Source organism: Oryctolagus cuniculus, chromosome X (genome assembly GCF_964237555.1).
Source record: "Oryctolagus cuniculus chromosome X, mOryCun1.1, whole genome shotgun sequence".
Classification (NCBI taxonomy): domain Eukaryota; kingdom Metazoa; phylum Chordata; class Mammalia; order Lagomorpha; family Leporidae; genus Oryctolagus; species Oryctolagus cuniculus.
In genome coordinates, this window is record NC_091453.1 from 46,692,220 (window position 1) to 46,707,901 (window position 15,682).

Consider the following 15,682-nt stretch of genomic DNA (forward strand, 5'->3'; position numbering starts at 1 on the left):
AGAGTAAGGGCAAAAAGTTGTTCAAGATGACATAGCTAGATCATCTTACTTGGGACCTTGTAACTATTGCATTTGTCAAGGACTTCAGAAAATTAATCCAAATCCTTGCTAATATATGTATGGCCACACACACACACACATTGCCTGGGGCACTGAAAGGGAAAGTAACTAGAACTGAGGTCTCTGACAAATAGCTCTATGCTTTTTCATAGCACTCCATGTTGTCTTTCTTTTTGAGTAGTTGTTTTTTGATTTTTTTATGTCTACCAACTTTGTCCAGATCAATTTCCTTGCTGTAACTGATGGGTAAGGAAAATCTTGAGTATTGTGGCATCAGGTCTATGAAATCCAGTTTCCGTGGCTGGCGCCGTGGCTCACTTGGTTAATCCTCTGCCTGTGGTGCCAGCATCCCATATGGGTGCCAGTTCTAGCCCCGGCTGCTCCTCTTCCAGTCCAGCTCTCTGCTGTGGCCCGGGAGTGCAGTGGAGGATGGCCCAGGTCCTTGGGCCCTGAACCTGCATGGGAGACCAGGAGGAAGCACCTGGCTCCTGGCTTCAGATCGGTGCAGCGCGCCGGCCATAGCGGCCATTTCGGGGGTTGAACCAACAGAAGGAAGACCTTTCTCTCTGTCTCTCTCTCTGTCTAACTCTGCTTGTCAAAAAAGAAAGAAAAGAAAAGAAAAGAAGGAAGAAAGGAAGGAAGGAAGAAAGGAAGAAAGAAAGAAAGAAATCTAGTTTCTGTACAACAAAGCAAAGAATCTTCATTTTAGTAATACTGAGGAAACCTCAAGTAACGATCACGATTCAATCAGGTCTAATATTAGTAAACTTGAACTCAAAAACAAACTGAGCCATCACCACAGGGAAGCAGAAATGTGCAGGAGAGAGTGAGAATCATTAGACTCACACAGGCCCACTGTGATCAGTCCTGTGAATAAGGCATTGGCCAGATAGAGAGTAATATAACAGTACTCAGATAACCAGAATTTATTCTGTACCATGGGCTAATAGAAAATATATTGCAGAAGTTCGCTGAACTGATTTTATAAACCATTTAGTCTGTCATTAATGAAAAGTGATTCAAATATAATCAACAGGATTTCTTTGGTCGGGCAGAAGCCTGGCTAGTGAGTTGGTTACCTTTCTTTGACAGTTTGTTACAAATTGAGTGGCTAGTTTATGGATCTTGGAAAATATTTGAGAAACTTCCAGGACCAAAAGAGCTCAGAAAGTCACTACTTTAGCCTAGAAAGCAGCATTGAAGGACACGCAAAATATTGAACATTGGATGAAAGAAAGGTTAAATGATACAAGTAACCTTTGTTTACAAAATAATCAGTTCTCATTTAGGAAGAATGGCTAGTTCAAGAAAAAAATAAGGTTTAGTTATGATAACAACGGTTCAGAAAGGTTCAAATATGATGGACGTTCACATAAAGACTCCAGATCCATGAAAACCAGAAATCACATTATAGATATGATGTATACAATGTGTGTAGAAATTTTCTGTTCAATTTTATTTCTGCTTTATGTCATTTGATCCCCCTACCAAGTCTGAGGAAATTGATAAGCAATTTTCCAGATAATGAAATGAAGGCTCTGAGAATTAGGGTAATTTCTCAAAGTCATACTTTGAATGAAAGTTAGAACTTGAACCCTACCTATTCTAATACTGTAAGTCATACTTCTGGTGATGGACAGGTAAGAACAGCAGTCAGCAGGAATGGAGCTAAGGGCTTCTTTCTTGCATCTTGACTTGGGGAACTCAGGACATAAGTTTGTAGTATTGAAAGCAGTGTCGACAGAAGAGTTGCAAATATTAACGCATTCCTTAACCCACATGAATCATTTACTTTGTCAACTATCCATTGTGAAATTCGAATCTTTTATTTATTTGAGAGGTAGAGTTATAGACAATGAGAGTGAGAGACAGAGAATGGTCTTCCATCTGCTGGTTCACTCACTAAATGGGCACAATGGCTGGAGCTGCACTGATTCGAAGCCAGGAGCCAGGAGCTTCTTCTGGGTCTCCCAGGTGGATGCAGGGGCCCAAGCACATTGGCCATCTTCTACTGGTTTCCCAGGCCATAGCAGAGAGCTGAATTGGAAGAGGAGCAGTAGGGACTTGAACCAGTGCCCATAAAGGATGCCGGTGCTGCAGGTGCTGCACCACAGTGCCAGCCCCATGAAATTCTAAGATTGCTTTGACTATTTCCCATGCTTCAGTACAGATGGTACCTTCCGCTACCAATCTGGTTTAGAAAACGAAAACCGAATTACCAGGTAAAGTTCCCCTGCTCTTTGTCACAGAATATGCACTTAAGCTAAAGAAAATGATTTACTATTATTTTAAGGCATTCTCTGCTAGCACAATCTCTAGATGACTATTGTCTGCATAGCAAAATGTCTTTAATTCATACCTCATTCATTTGGTCTGAGTAATCTTTCTTTCTTTTTTTTTTTTTTTTTTTTTTTTTTTGACAGGCAGCGTTAGACAGTGAGAGAGAGAGAGACAGAGAAAGGTCTTCCTTCCGTAGGTTCACCCCCCAAATGGCGGCTGCAGCCGGCGCGCTGCGCTGATCAGAAGCCAGGAGCCAGGAGCTTCCTCCTGGTCTCCCAGGCAGGTGCAGGGCCCAAGCACTTGGGCCATCCTCTACTGCCTTCCCAGGCCACATCAGAGAGCTGGACTGAAAGAGGAGCAACCGGGACAGAATCCGGCGCCCCGACAGGGACTAGAACCTGGTGTGCCGGCGCCGCAAGGCAGAGGATTAGCCAAGTGAGCCGTGGCGCAGGCCAATCTTTCTTTTTAAGACTTATAAAGGGAAGGGCGGAGCCAAGATGGCGGAATAGTGAGGGCGCGCACCGATAGTCCGGGAAAATTTAGTTTAATAAAAGGGGAGTTACGGTAGCCGCAGAAAATAGAACCAAACAAAAATTGCAGGGGAAACCCTTCTGAATGGAGCAGGCGTGAATCGGAGGACCTACTGGGAGAACAAGGTCGCCCACCGCGCGGAAGCCAAGTCGCGGGACCCAGCCGCAGAAGCCCCAGGGTCTGCGCGACAGTGCTCCAAGGAGAGTGCACGCCACACAGAAAACAGCGGGGAGACTTGAGACGCTCAGGGCTCCGAGTCCACACATCGGCGCTGGAAGGGGAGGTGAGCTCAATAACCCGAGACATTGGTGGGGAAACGGGGGTCAGAATCTAGAGGGGGGCCGGAAAGTGCAGCAAACTCACTACCGGAAAGAAGGAAAAAAAAAAGCTTCGGGTTTCTCTTCCCCCTAACCTTGCAAAGGTTACAAGGCTGCAAGACTTGAAGAATTCCCAAGAGACAAAGAGCAGGCCTCCTCTTTGGATTTACATATCAGTGGGGGAGAGTTAAGGAACTGAGTCACTACAATTCAGTAGCCTAGGCAACCCAGTGGGAGTCCAGAGGAGCCAAAGACTGGAAGCTAAATACCATCAATTCTGCACAGCCCTGCCCTGCAGTGTTACTTACCCCCTGAATAAATAAAATAAATAAATAAATAAAAAGAGAAAGATTTACCACGCATAACCTGAGGGTGTCACCTTTGCACACCCTTAACCAGGAAGAACCAGGCAGAGCTCTCAGGCCGCACCCATCTCAAGCCTCCAAGGCTCCTCCAACAGCAGGCAGTCCACTTAACAAGGACACAGTATAAAAAAAAAAAAAAAGCGCACAGTGACGCAAGAAGAATTAACTATGCCGAGTAACAAACACAGAAATAGAGGGAGCAAGATCAACGAGGACACTATGATGCCTCCAAATAAGCAAAACACCCCAAGCCAAGAGTATGAAGATGATGAGATAGAAGAAATGCAAGATACGGATTTCAAAAAATTTATGATAAGAACATTTAGAAGTTTTCAAAAGCAAATCCTTGAACTACAGAAATCCTTAATGGACAAGATTGAAAATCTTTCTCGTGAAAATGAAATTTTAAGGAAGAGTCAAAATGAAACTCAGAAACTAGTAGAACAGGAAAGTGTAATAGTCAAGAGAAATCAAAATGAAATGAAGAGCTCAATAGATCAAATGACAAACACATTAGAAAGCCTTAAAAACAGAATGGGTGAAGCAGAAGAGAGAATATCGGACTTAGAAGATAGAGCACAGGAAAACATACAGTCAAACCAAAGAAAAGAAGAGGAAATTAGAAATCTGAAAAATATTGTTGGGAATCTACAGGATACTATTAAAAAAACCAACATTCGAGTTCTAGGAGTTCCTGAAGGCATGGAGAGAGAGAAAGGATTGGAAGGCCTTTTTAGTGAGATACTAGCAGAGAACTTTCCAGGTTTGGAGAAGGACAGAGATATCCTAGTACAGGAAGCTCATAGAACCCCCAATAAACATGACCAAAAGAGATCCTCACCACGACACGTGGTAATTAAACTTACCACAGTGAAACATAAAGAAAAGATCCTAAAATGTGCAAGAGAGAAACGTCAGATTACTCTCAGAGGATCTCCAATCAGACTCACAGCTGACTTCTCATCAGAAACCCTACAAGCTAGGAGGGAATGGCGAGACATAGCACAGGTGCTAAGAGAGAAAAATTGCCAGCCCAGAATATTATATCCTGCCAAGCTCTCATTTGTGAATGAAGGTGAAATAAAGACCTTTCATAGCAAACACAAATTGAAAGACTTTGTGGCCACTCGTCCGGCCCTGCAAAAGATACTTAAAGATGTGCTACACTCAGAAACACAGAAACACGGCCATCAATATGAAAGAAGGGAAAGGAAGAACACCTACCAGTAAAAGAGCATGGGAAGCTCAAAGCATATACTAGAAAATATTTCCGGGAAAATGGCAGGGCAAAGTCACTACGTATCAATAGTCACATTGAACATTAATGGTCTGAATTCTTCAGTTAAAAGACACCGTTTAGCTGACTGGCTCACAGAACACAACCCAACTATTTGTTGCCTACAAGAAACACATCTCTCTAACAAAGAGGCATGCAGACTGAAAGTGAAAGGTTGGAAAAAGATATTCCATGCCAACAGAAACCAAAAAAAAGCAGGTGTAGCCATATTAATATCAGACAAAATAAACTTTAATACAAAAACTGTTAAGAGAGACAAAGAGGGACACTATATAATGATTAAGGGTTCAATTCAACAGGAAGATGTAACTATTATAAATGTATATGCACCTAATTACAGGGCACCGGTCTATTTAAAAGATATGTTAAGGGACTTAAAGGGAGATTTAGATTCCAATACAATAGTACTGGGGGACTTCAATACTCCACTCTCAGAAATAGACAGATCATCCGGACAGAAGATCAACAAGGAAACAGCAGATTTAATTGACACTATTGCCCAAATGGATCTAACAGATATCTACAGAACTTTCAACCCTACATCTACAGACTTCACATTCTTCTCAGCAGCGCATGGAACCTTCTCCAGGATTGATCACATACTAGGCCATAAAGCAAGTCTCAGCAAATTTAAAAGAATTAGAATCATACCATGCAGCTTCTCAGACCACAGCGGGATGAAGCTGGAAATTAGCAACTCAGGAAACCCCAGAAAGTATGCAAACACATGGAGACTGAACAACATGCTCCTGAATGAACACTGGGTCATTCAAGAAATCAAAAGAGAAATCAAAAACTTTCTGGAAGTAAATGAAGACAACAACACAACATATCAAAACTTATGGGATACAGCAAAAGCAGTATTGAGAGGCAAATTTATAGCAATAGGTGCCTATATCAAGAAATTGGAAAGGTACCAAATAAATGAGCTTTCAGCGCACCTCAAGGACCTAGAAAAAATGCAGCAAACCAAACCCAAATCTAGTAGGAGAAGAGAAATAATTAAAACCAGAGAAGAAATTAACAGGATTGAATCAAAGAAAATATTACAAAAAATCAGCAAAGCAAGAAGCTGGTTTTTTGAAAAAATAAACAAAATTGACACCCCATTGGCCCAACTAACTAAAAAAAGAAGAGAAAAGACCCAAATCAATAAAATCAGAGATGAAAAAGGAAACGTAACAACAGACACCACAGAAATAAAAAGAATCATCAGAAATTACTACAAGGACCTGTATGCCAGCAAACAGGAAAACCTATCAGAAATGGATAGATTCCTGGACACATGCAATCTACCAAAATTGAACCATGAAGACATCGAAAACCTAAATAGACCCATAACTGAAACAGAAATTGAAACAGTAATAAAGGCCCTCCCAACAAAGAAAAGCCCAGGACCAGATGGATTCACTGCTGAATTCTACCAGACATTTAAAGAAGAACTAATTCCATTTCTTCTCAAACTATTCAGAACAATCGAAGAAGAGGGAATCCTCCCAAATTCTTTCTATGAAGCCAGCATCACCTTAATCCCTAAGCCAGAGAAAGATGCAGCACTGAAAGAAAATTACAGACCAATATCCCTGATGAACACAGATGCAAAAATCCTCAATAAAATTCTGGCCAATAGAATACAACAACACATCAGGAAAATCATCCACCCAGACCAAGTGGGATTCATCCCTGGTATGCAGGGATGGTTCAACATTCGCAAATCAATCAATGTGATTCACCACATTAACAGACTGCAGAAGAAAAACCATATGATTATCTCAATTGATGCAGAGAAAGCATTTGATAAAATTCAACACCCTTTCATGATGAAAACTCTAAGCAAATTGGGTATAGAAGGAACATTCCTCAATATAATCAAAGCAATTTATAAAAAACCCACAGCCAGCATCCTATTGAATGGGGAAAAGTTGGAAGCATTTCCACTGAAATCTGGCACCAGGCAGGGATGCCCACTCTCACCACTGCTATTTAACATAGTTCTGGAAGTTTTAGCCAGAGCCATCAGACAAGAAAAAGAAATCAAAGGAATACAAATCAAGAAGGAAGAAGTCAAACTATCCCTCTTTGCAGACGATATGATTCTGTACTTAGAGGATCCAAAGAACTCTACTAAGAGACTATTGGAACTCATAGAGGAGTTTGGCAAAGTGGCAGGATATAAAATCAATGCACAAAAATCAACAGCCTTTGTATACACAAGTAATGCCATGACTGAGAAAGAACTGCTAAGATCAATCCCATTCACAATAGCAACAAAAACAATCAAATACCTTGGAATAAACTTAACCAAGGACGTTAAAGATCTCTACAATGAAAATTACAAAACCTTAAAGAAAGAAATAGAAGAGGATACCAAAAAATGGAAAAATCTTCCATGCTCATGGATTGGAAGAATCAACATCATCAAAATGTCCATTCTCCCAAAAGCAATTTATAGATTCAATGCAATCCCAATCAAGATACCAAAGACATTCTTCGCAGATCTAGAAAAAATGATGCTGAAATTCATATGGAGGCACAAGAGACCTCGAATAGCTAAAGCAATCTTGTACAACAAAAACAAAGCTGGAGGCATCACAATACCAGATTTCAGGACATACTACAGGGCAGTTGTAATCAAAACAGCATGGTACTGGTACAGAAACAGATGGATAGACCAATGGAACAGAATTGAAACACCAGAAATCAACCCAAACATCTACAGCCAACTTATATTTGATCAAGGATCTAAAACTAATTCCTGGAGCAAGGACAGTCTATTCAATAAATGGTGCTGGGAAAATTGGATTTCCACGTGCAGAATCATGAAGCAAGACCCCTACCTTACACCTTACACAAAAATCCACTCAACATGGATTAAAGACCTAAATCTACGACCTGACACCATCAAGTTATTAGAGAACATTGGAGAAACCCTTCAAGATATTGGCACAGGCAAAGAATTTCTGGAAAAGACCCGGGAGGCACAGACAGTCAAAGCCAAAATCAACTATTGGGATTGCATCAAATTGAGAAGTTTCTGTACTGCAAAAGAAACAGTCAGGAGAGTGAAGAGACAACCGACAGAATGGGAAAAAATATTTGCAAACTATGCAACAGATAAAGGGTTAATAACCAGAATCTACAAAGAGATCAAGAAACTCCACAAAAACAAAACCAACAACCCACTTAAGAGATGGGCCAAGGACTTCAATAGACATTTTTCAAAAGAGGAAATCCAAATGGCCAACAGGCACATGAAAAAATGTTCAAGGTCACTAGCAATCAGGGAAATGCAAATCAAAAGCACAATGAGGTTTCACCTCACCCCGGTTAGAATGGCTCACATTCAGAAATCTACCAACAACAGATGCTGGCCAGGATGTGGGGAAAAAGGGACACTAACCCACTGTTGGTGGGAATGCAAACTGGTCAAGCCACTATGGAAATCAGTCTGGAGATTCCTCAGAAACCTGAATATAACCCTACCGTTCGACCCAGCCATCCCACTCCTTGGAATTTACCCAAAGGAGTTTAAATTGATAAAGAAAAAAGCGGTCTGCACCCTAATGTTTATTGCAGCACAATTCACAATAGCCAAGACCTGGAACCAACCTAAATGCCCATCAATGGTAGACTGGATAAAGAAATTATGGGATATGTATTCTTTAGAATACTATACCGCAGTAAGAAACAACGAAATCCAGTCATTTGCAACAAAATGGAGGAATCTGGAACACATCATGCTGAGTGAAGTAAGCCAGTCCCAAAGGGACAAATACCATATGTTCTCCCTGATCGGTGACAACTGACTGAACACCAAAAAGGAAACCTCCTGAAGTGAAATGGACACTATGAGAAATGGTGACTTGATCAGCATAGCCCTGACTGCTAATGGACAACTTAATACATTATCCCTCATAGTATTTTTTTTTTGTCTGTTCTACTTAATATGACTGGTTTAATTCTGTAATTATCACACAGTTATTCTTAAGTGTTGAAAATTAACTGAAATGTGATCCCTGTTAAACATAAAAGTGGGAATAAGAGAGGGAAGAGATGTATAATTTGGGGCATGCTCGGGCTGACTTGCCCCAATTGGTAGAGTTGGAAACATACTAGGGGATTCCAATTCAATCCCATCAAGGTAGCATGTGCCAATGCCATCTCACTATTCCAAGTGATCAATTTCAGTTCACAATTGATCATAATGAAAGGACTAAGAGTCAAAGGGAGCACATAAACAAGTCTAGTATCTGCTAACACTAACCGATAGAATAAATAAAGGGGAGAGTGATCCAACATGGGAAGTGAGATACTCAGCAGACTCATAGAATGGCGGATGTCCTAAATAGCACTCTGGCCTCAGAATCAGCCCTAAAGGCACTCGGATCTGGCTGAAAAGCCCATGAGAGTATTTCAGGCATGGAAAGCCAAGACACTCTGGCAAAAAGATCTCTGTGAGTGAGATCCCAGTGGAAAGAACAGGTCTTCAAAGAGGGAGGTGCCTTTCTCTGAAGGGAGGAGAGAACCTCCACTTTGACTATGACCTTGTCTAAACAAGATAAGAGTCGGAGAACTCAAGGGGCTTCCATAGCCTTGGAAACTCATGACTGGTGCATAGGGAGATTACTGATGCCATAAACAGGAGTGTCAATTTGTAAAGTCAACAACAGGAGTCACTGTGCACTTACTCCTCATGTAGGATCTCTGTCCTTAATGTGCTGTACACTGAGGCTTAATGCTATAACGAGTACTCAAACAGTATATTTCACTTTGTGTTTCTATGGGGGTGCAAACGATTGAAATCTTTACTTAATGTACACTAAACTGATCTTCTGTTAAAAAAAAAAAAAAAAGAAAAAGAAACTATCAATTCCCAACTTGACTCTCACTGGGATTAAACATGACAATAGGTCTGATCTGATTTCATCATCATTTAAAAAAAAAATCATCTATTATTTTTCACTTTATGTTTCTGTGTGGGAACAAACTGTTGAAATCCTTACTTAAGGTATACTAAGCTGATCTTCTGTGTACTAAGATAATCGAAAATGAATCTTAAGCCGGCGCCGTGGCTCAATAGGCTAATCCTCCACCTTGCGGCGCCGGCACACCGGGTTCTAGTCCCGGTTGGGGCGCCGGATTCTGTCCCGGTTGCCCCTCTTCCAGGCCAGCTCTCTGCTATGGCCAGGGAGTGCAGTGGAGGATGGCCCAGGTGCTTGGGCCCTGCACCCCATGGGAGACCAGGAAAAAGCACCTGGCTCCTGGCTCCTGCCAGGATCAGCGCGGTGCGCCGGCTGCAGCGGCGGCCATTGGAGGGTGAACCAACGGCAAAGGAAGACCTTTCTCTCTCTGTCTCTCTCTCTCACTGTCCACTCTGCCTGTCAAAAAAAAAAAAAAAAAAAAAAAAAAAACGAAAATGAATCTTGATGTGAATGGAAGGGGAGAGGGAGTGGGAAAGGGGAGGGTGGTGGGTGGGAGGGACGGTATGGGGGGGAAAGCCATTGTAACCCATGAGACGTACTTTGGAAATTTATATTCATTAAATAAAAGATAAAAAAAAAAGACTTATAAAGGGATGGAGAAAGAGAGAGAAAATGAGAGAGAGAGAGAGAGAGAGAGATCTTCCTTCTACAGGTTTATCTTCCAAAATGGCAACAATGGCTGAGGGTGGACCAGGCTGAAACCCATTCGGATTTTCCACGTGAGCAGAAAGGGCCCAAGTACCTAATCCATCTTCTTCTGCATGCCAAGGTGCATTATCAAGGAGTTGGATCAGAAGTTTAACAGCTAGGTCTCGAACCTGTACTTATATGAGATGCTGGCTTTGCAGGCAGGGCTTAACCAGCTGTGTCACACTGCTCGTTCGCAGCCTGAGTGATAATTCACATGGCAGCAGATATTTTTGCTCATCTTGTATTAAAGTGGTTGCTATGGGAAGTGATAATATAGACCAGATTTTAGGGAGATAATTGGGATATTAAAGAGAATCCTTTTCAAGCTTTTTTGGAAGGACTTAGTTAAAAACGATTGGTATACTTATTAAAACCCATTATTATGTCATCATTTAGGAAGATTCCTTAATCATCTTTTGTGCAGCAATTTTTAAGATAGGGGAAAGAGGGCCGGCGCCGCGGCTCACTAGGCTAATCCTCCGCCTAGCGGCGCCGGCACACCGGGTTCTAGTCCCGGTCGGGGCGCCGGATTCTGTCCCGGTTGCCCCTCTTCCAGGCCAGCTCTCTGCTGTGGCCAGGGAGTGCAGTGGAGGATGGCCCAGGTGCTTGGGCCCTGCACCCCATAGGAGACCAGGAAAAGCACCTGGCTCCTGGCTCCTGCCATCGGATCAGCGCGGTGCGCCGGCCACAGCACGCCGGCCGCGGCGGCCATTGGAGGGTGAACCAACGGCAAAGGAAGACCTTTCTCTCTGTCTCTCTCTCTCACTGTCCACTCTGCCTGTCAAAAATAATAATAATAAAAAAAAGATAGGGGAAAGAGTAATAAACCAGGCATTTTTGTCAGCATGCTGTAATTCAGACTTCACCAAGTTATACTCATGTGTATTGCACAATATCTTATTCAAAATTTATATTTAGTGACTGCTTATTGAGTGGATTTGAGTTCATTAGAAGTGCATTAGACATATCAGAAATATTTGGTTCCTCACAAGTATTCCTGGCCTACCATACAATCATCATAAGTGTGTCTTTAACAAGAAGAATGAAACCCCTCTCTGTTTCCTGTGCTCTGTGGCTCCTTGTACAAATGACTCATAGTTATTTCATGCTTTCAGGTTGTATATGCAGAGGAGAAAACTTGAAACAGGGACCCTTAGCCTAGGATCCATCCACACATCACCTCTTGCCTGGTCTTTCTAGCAATCTGGGCTCTCTTTATTTTAAATTCCATAGCTCTTTGGCTTGGCTAATCTAACATTCCCTTGTTAATGTCTTCATTTTCTTCTCAGGTTCCTATAGTTACCTCTCAATAGGAAGAGAGAGTTCTGTTACTCATGTTTTGATTATCCCTTATTCTTTTATTTATTAATTTTTAAAGATTTATTTATTTACTTGAAAGGCAGAGAGAGAGAGAGAGGGAGGGAAGGGGAGAGAGAAAGAGAGAGAGAGAGAGAGAGCGAGAGAGAGAGCGAGCTCCCATTTGCTGATTCACTCCCCAAATGGCTGCAACAGCCAGGCTGATCCAGGAGCCAGGAGCTTCATCCAGGTCTCTCAAGTAGGTACAGGAGCCTAACCACCTTGACCATTTCTGCTGCTTTCCCAGCCATTAGCAGGGAGCTGGATTGGAAGTGGAGCAGCCAAGACTCAAACTGGAACCCATAGGAGATGCCATGGCTGTAGGCGGCACCTTTACGCTCTATGCCACAGCACCAGCACCCCCCCCCATTCCTTTTGCTTTTGTTTTTGCTTTTGCACTGCAGCCAGAAGTTCCTCAGTGCACACAGTCTTCCCAACCCCAAAGCCATCTGTTTCTTAACCACCAGAGATAGCACAATATTTCATCAGGGAGCTTGGTAGCCTTTACAACATTCACCTGGGCATCCATTGGATTACACAAAAGATATCCTACCCAGAGGCTCTGGTAATAAAAGACAATTCCTCCATTCTTCAGTATTTTGATCTGAATACACTTGGATAGAGTACAGTTGTTTTGTTTTGTTTGTTTTCTGTTTTGCAGAGAAAAATTTGTTGGCAATTTTTGCAGGGCTAGGTTAACACATAGGGCTGCCAGCGCACCGTGCTGATCAGAAGGCAGGAGTCAGGTGCTTCTCCTGGTCTCCCATGGGGTGCAGATCCCAAGCACTTGGGCCATCCTCCACTGCACTCCCTGGCCACAGCAGAGAGCTGGCCTGGAAGAGGGGCAACCGGGACAGAATCCGGCGTCCCGACCAGGACTAGAACCCGGTGTGCCGGCGCCACAAGGCGGAGGATTAGCCTAGTGAGCCGTGGCGCCGGCCAACACATAGGTCTTTACATATGCTGAAGTGTGCAATATTGAAGCAGAAGTTGTATATTAAGATCAGGGAGTGTGAGGAGGCTGAATTAGGGAATTTGGAGGAGATGCATCAGACTGAAATACTAGAATTATGATTAAGAGAGAGGACTAGAAGTTCTCGTCCTATCAAGTATAGCAGGGTGTTTGTTCAGCTATTTGTGCATGACAGTATGCTATGTGTTGTGGGGAAACAGAGATGAAAGAGACCCAGATCCGATCCTCAAGCCATCTTTCCCCTCTCAGTCTGTGAAAGTTTCCACGTTTATTCTAAGTTAAAGCTCATTAAATCTTGTGAAGCAGAAATGATCACCCTCATAGGATAGGTAAACGGAGGTTCAGAGAACTTAAGTAACTATTGTTAGATCATACAGCGAATCTGTGTCCACACCGAAATGTGACTCTCTAGAGTATTAAGACTTTGTCCCTGTGGTACAAATGCTACTGAATTAACAAAGGGTGAACAGATATTTTTTTTCCTTCTCACTTTAAGACTCCTGAATCTAACACCAATCTCCAGGCTCAAGCGCTTCCTCACTTCAAAGGTTTTCTTACTGACTTCCTTCAAAGTTTGTTCTCTATCTTATCCCCTGTGACTCCCTCCTGTGGACTAAAATGAAATTTCCTTGAATGTTCAGTCCACAACCCCAGAGGAAAAGGTACTAATCAGAGTTTGCCCTGCCCTGACTCTGAGATGGTGTTGGTCAGTGCTTGGACCTCTAGTCTCTCTTCTAGATCCAGAGTCTTGTTAACAAAATTGCATTGAATGGCACTGTCCTCTGCTCATACTCAAATATCTATGGTCTGCTTTCATCTGTTGTCTGTCCTTTCCACCCCTCTGCTCACCAAATTCTTAAATTAAATTGTTTTTACTTAACATGCATGAGGCAGCTTCCAATGCTTCATTCTCTCAGGCTTAGAAAATGAAGAAAAGTACCTTTCGTCCCTTCTTTCCTCCCATTGGATTTGAAAGGACAACTAGATAGGCTCTACTCTCCTTACAGAGAGATACCCAGTAATAACTGCATGGCACCAATTTCATTAATATGCCAAACTTGTTACTTCTTCAGATAGCCTTCTCTTAGCTTCTGATGAAGGAAAGTATGTGCAGATGTTCAAATTTATCGGTTCACTTTCATAATGAAAACAAAGATGTGAGCATGGAGATTTAAGGACATTTATTTACCATCTATATGTCCATGTGAACATCAAACACAAATAAACAATGCTAAGGATCCACTTCAAGCAACAAGTCAATACCATTGACCTATTGGAATCAGTTTGTAATTGATGAAGTGTCACTGATGTGGTTCCATCCTGCGTGGTTGTCCCTTGCAGCAGTGGGTGTCTCATCTCCGTCCGCCTTCTCTCCCACCTAGGTTCGTCCCTCCACCCCACGGAAGACTCCATGGACATGGACACGAGCCCCCTGAGGCCCCAGAACTATTTTTCCGGTTGTGAACTAAAGGCCGACAAAGATTATTACTTTAAAGTGGACAATGATGAAAATGAGCACCAGATATCTTTAAGAACGGTCAGTCTAGGCACTGGTGCAAAGGATGAACCTGCACATTGTGGAAGCAGCGGCAATGAGTCAGGAAGTTGGTACAATTAAAGTAACACTGGCAATGTTGAAAATGTCCGTACAGCCAATGATTTCCCTTAAGACCTGTGGTCTTAAGGTTGAAATGTGGTTCAGGGCCTATGCATATTAGCAGACAGCATTTAGTAGCTATGGGGGAAGATGCACAGTCACAAGGCAAATAGGAGGATGTGAGGCAGCAATGTACCACAGCAAAAAGTAAAGCTTGCAGCTTGAAGATGATAAAGATGATGACGATGACAACGATGAAGAAGATGACGACACATGGGCTGGTGCTGTGGCGCAGCAGGTTAACGACCTGGCCTGAAGCACCGGCATCCCATATGGGCACTGGTTCGAGACCCGGCTGCTCCACTTCCAATCCAGCTCTCTGCTATGGCCTGGGAAAGCAGTAGAAAATGGCCCAAGTCCTTGGTCCCCTACACCCGCGTGGGAGACCCGCAAGAAGTTCCTGGCTCCTGGCTTTGGATGGGCGCAGCTCTGGCTTGTTGTGGTCATTTGGGGAGTGAACCAGCGGATGGAAGACCTATCTCTCTCTGTCTCTCTTCTCTCTGTGTAACTCTGACTGTCAAATAAATAAATAAATCTTTGAAAAAAAATAGATGATGTCACTGGTGATTTTGATGATGAGGAAACTGAAGAAAGGCTCCAGTGAAGAAATCTATATGAGATACCCCATCCAAAAATGCACAAAAATAAAATCAGAATGGCAAAGATTCAAAACCACCAACACCAAGATCAAAGGGTCAAGAATCTTTCAAAAACCAGGAAAAAAATCTCCTAAAACACCAAAAGGTCCTGTAGAAGACATTAAAGCAAAAATGCAAGTATAGAAAAAGGTGGTTCTCTTTCCAAAGTGGAACCTAAATTCACCAGTTATGTGAAGAATTGCTTCCACATGACTGATCAGAAGGCTATTCAGAATCTTTGGCGGCAGAAGAAATCCCTTTAAGAAAATACTTTATACAATTTGTTAACATTTTCTGTCTTATTTTGTTCCTGTAACAGTTGATATCTGGCTGTCCTTTTTATATTGCAGAGTGAGAACTTTCCCTACCATGTTTGATAAATGTTGTCCAGGTTTCATTGCCCAGGATGTGTTGTCCAAAATACTCATTTAGTTTTTACATATGGAATTCCACCCTTCGCTTGCTTTTAAATATGTATGAATGTTATGACAGGGCATAGTAGTAGTGGTTGTCAGACGTGGAAATTGTGAGGAGAC

General features: G+C 42.4%; 1 pseudogene; it reads left to right on the top strand.

Annotated features, from left to right (window-relative positions):
- The window catches only part of LOC100339770 (nucleophosmin pseudogene), an 82,164-nt pseudogene extending 67,400 nt beyond the window's left edge, over positions 1-14,764 (top strand).
- The last annotated feature ends 918 nt before the right edge of the window (positions 14,765-15,682 follow it).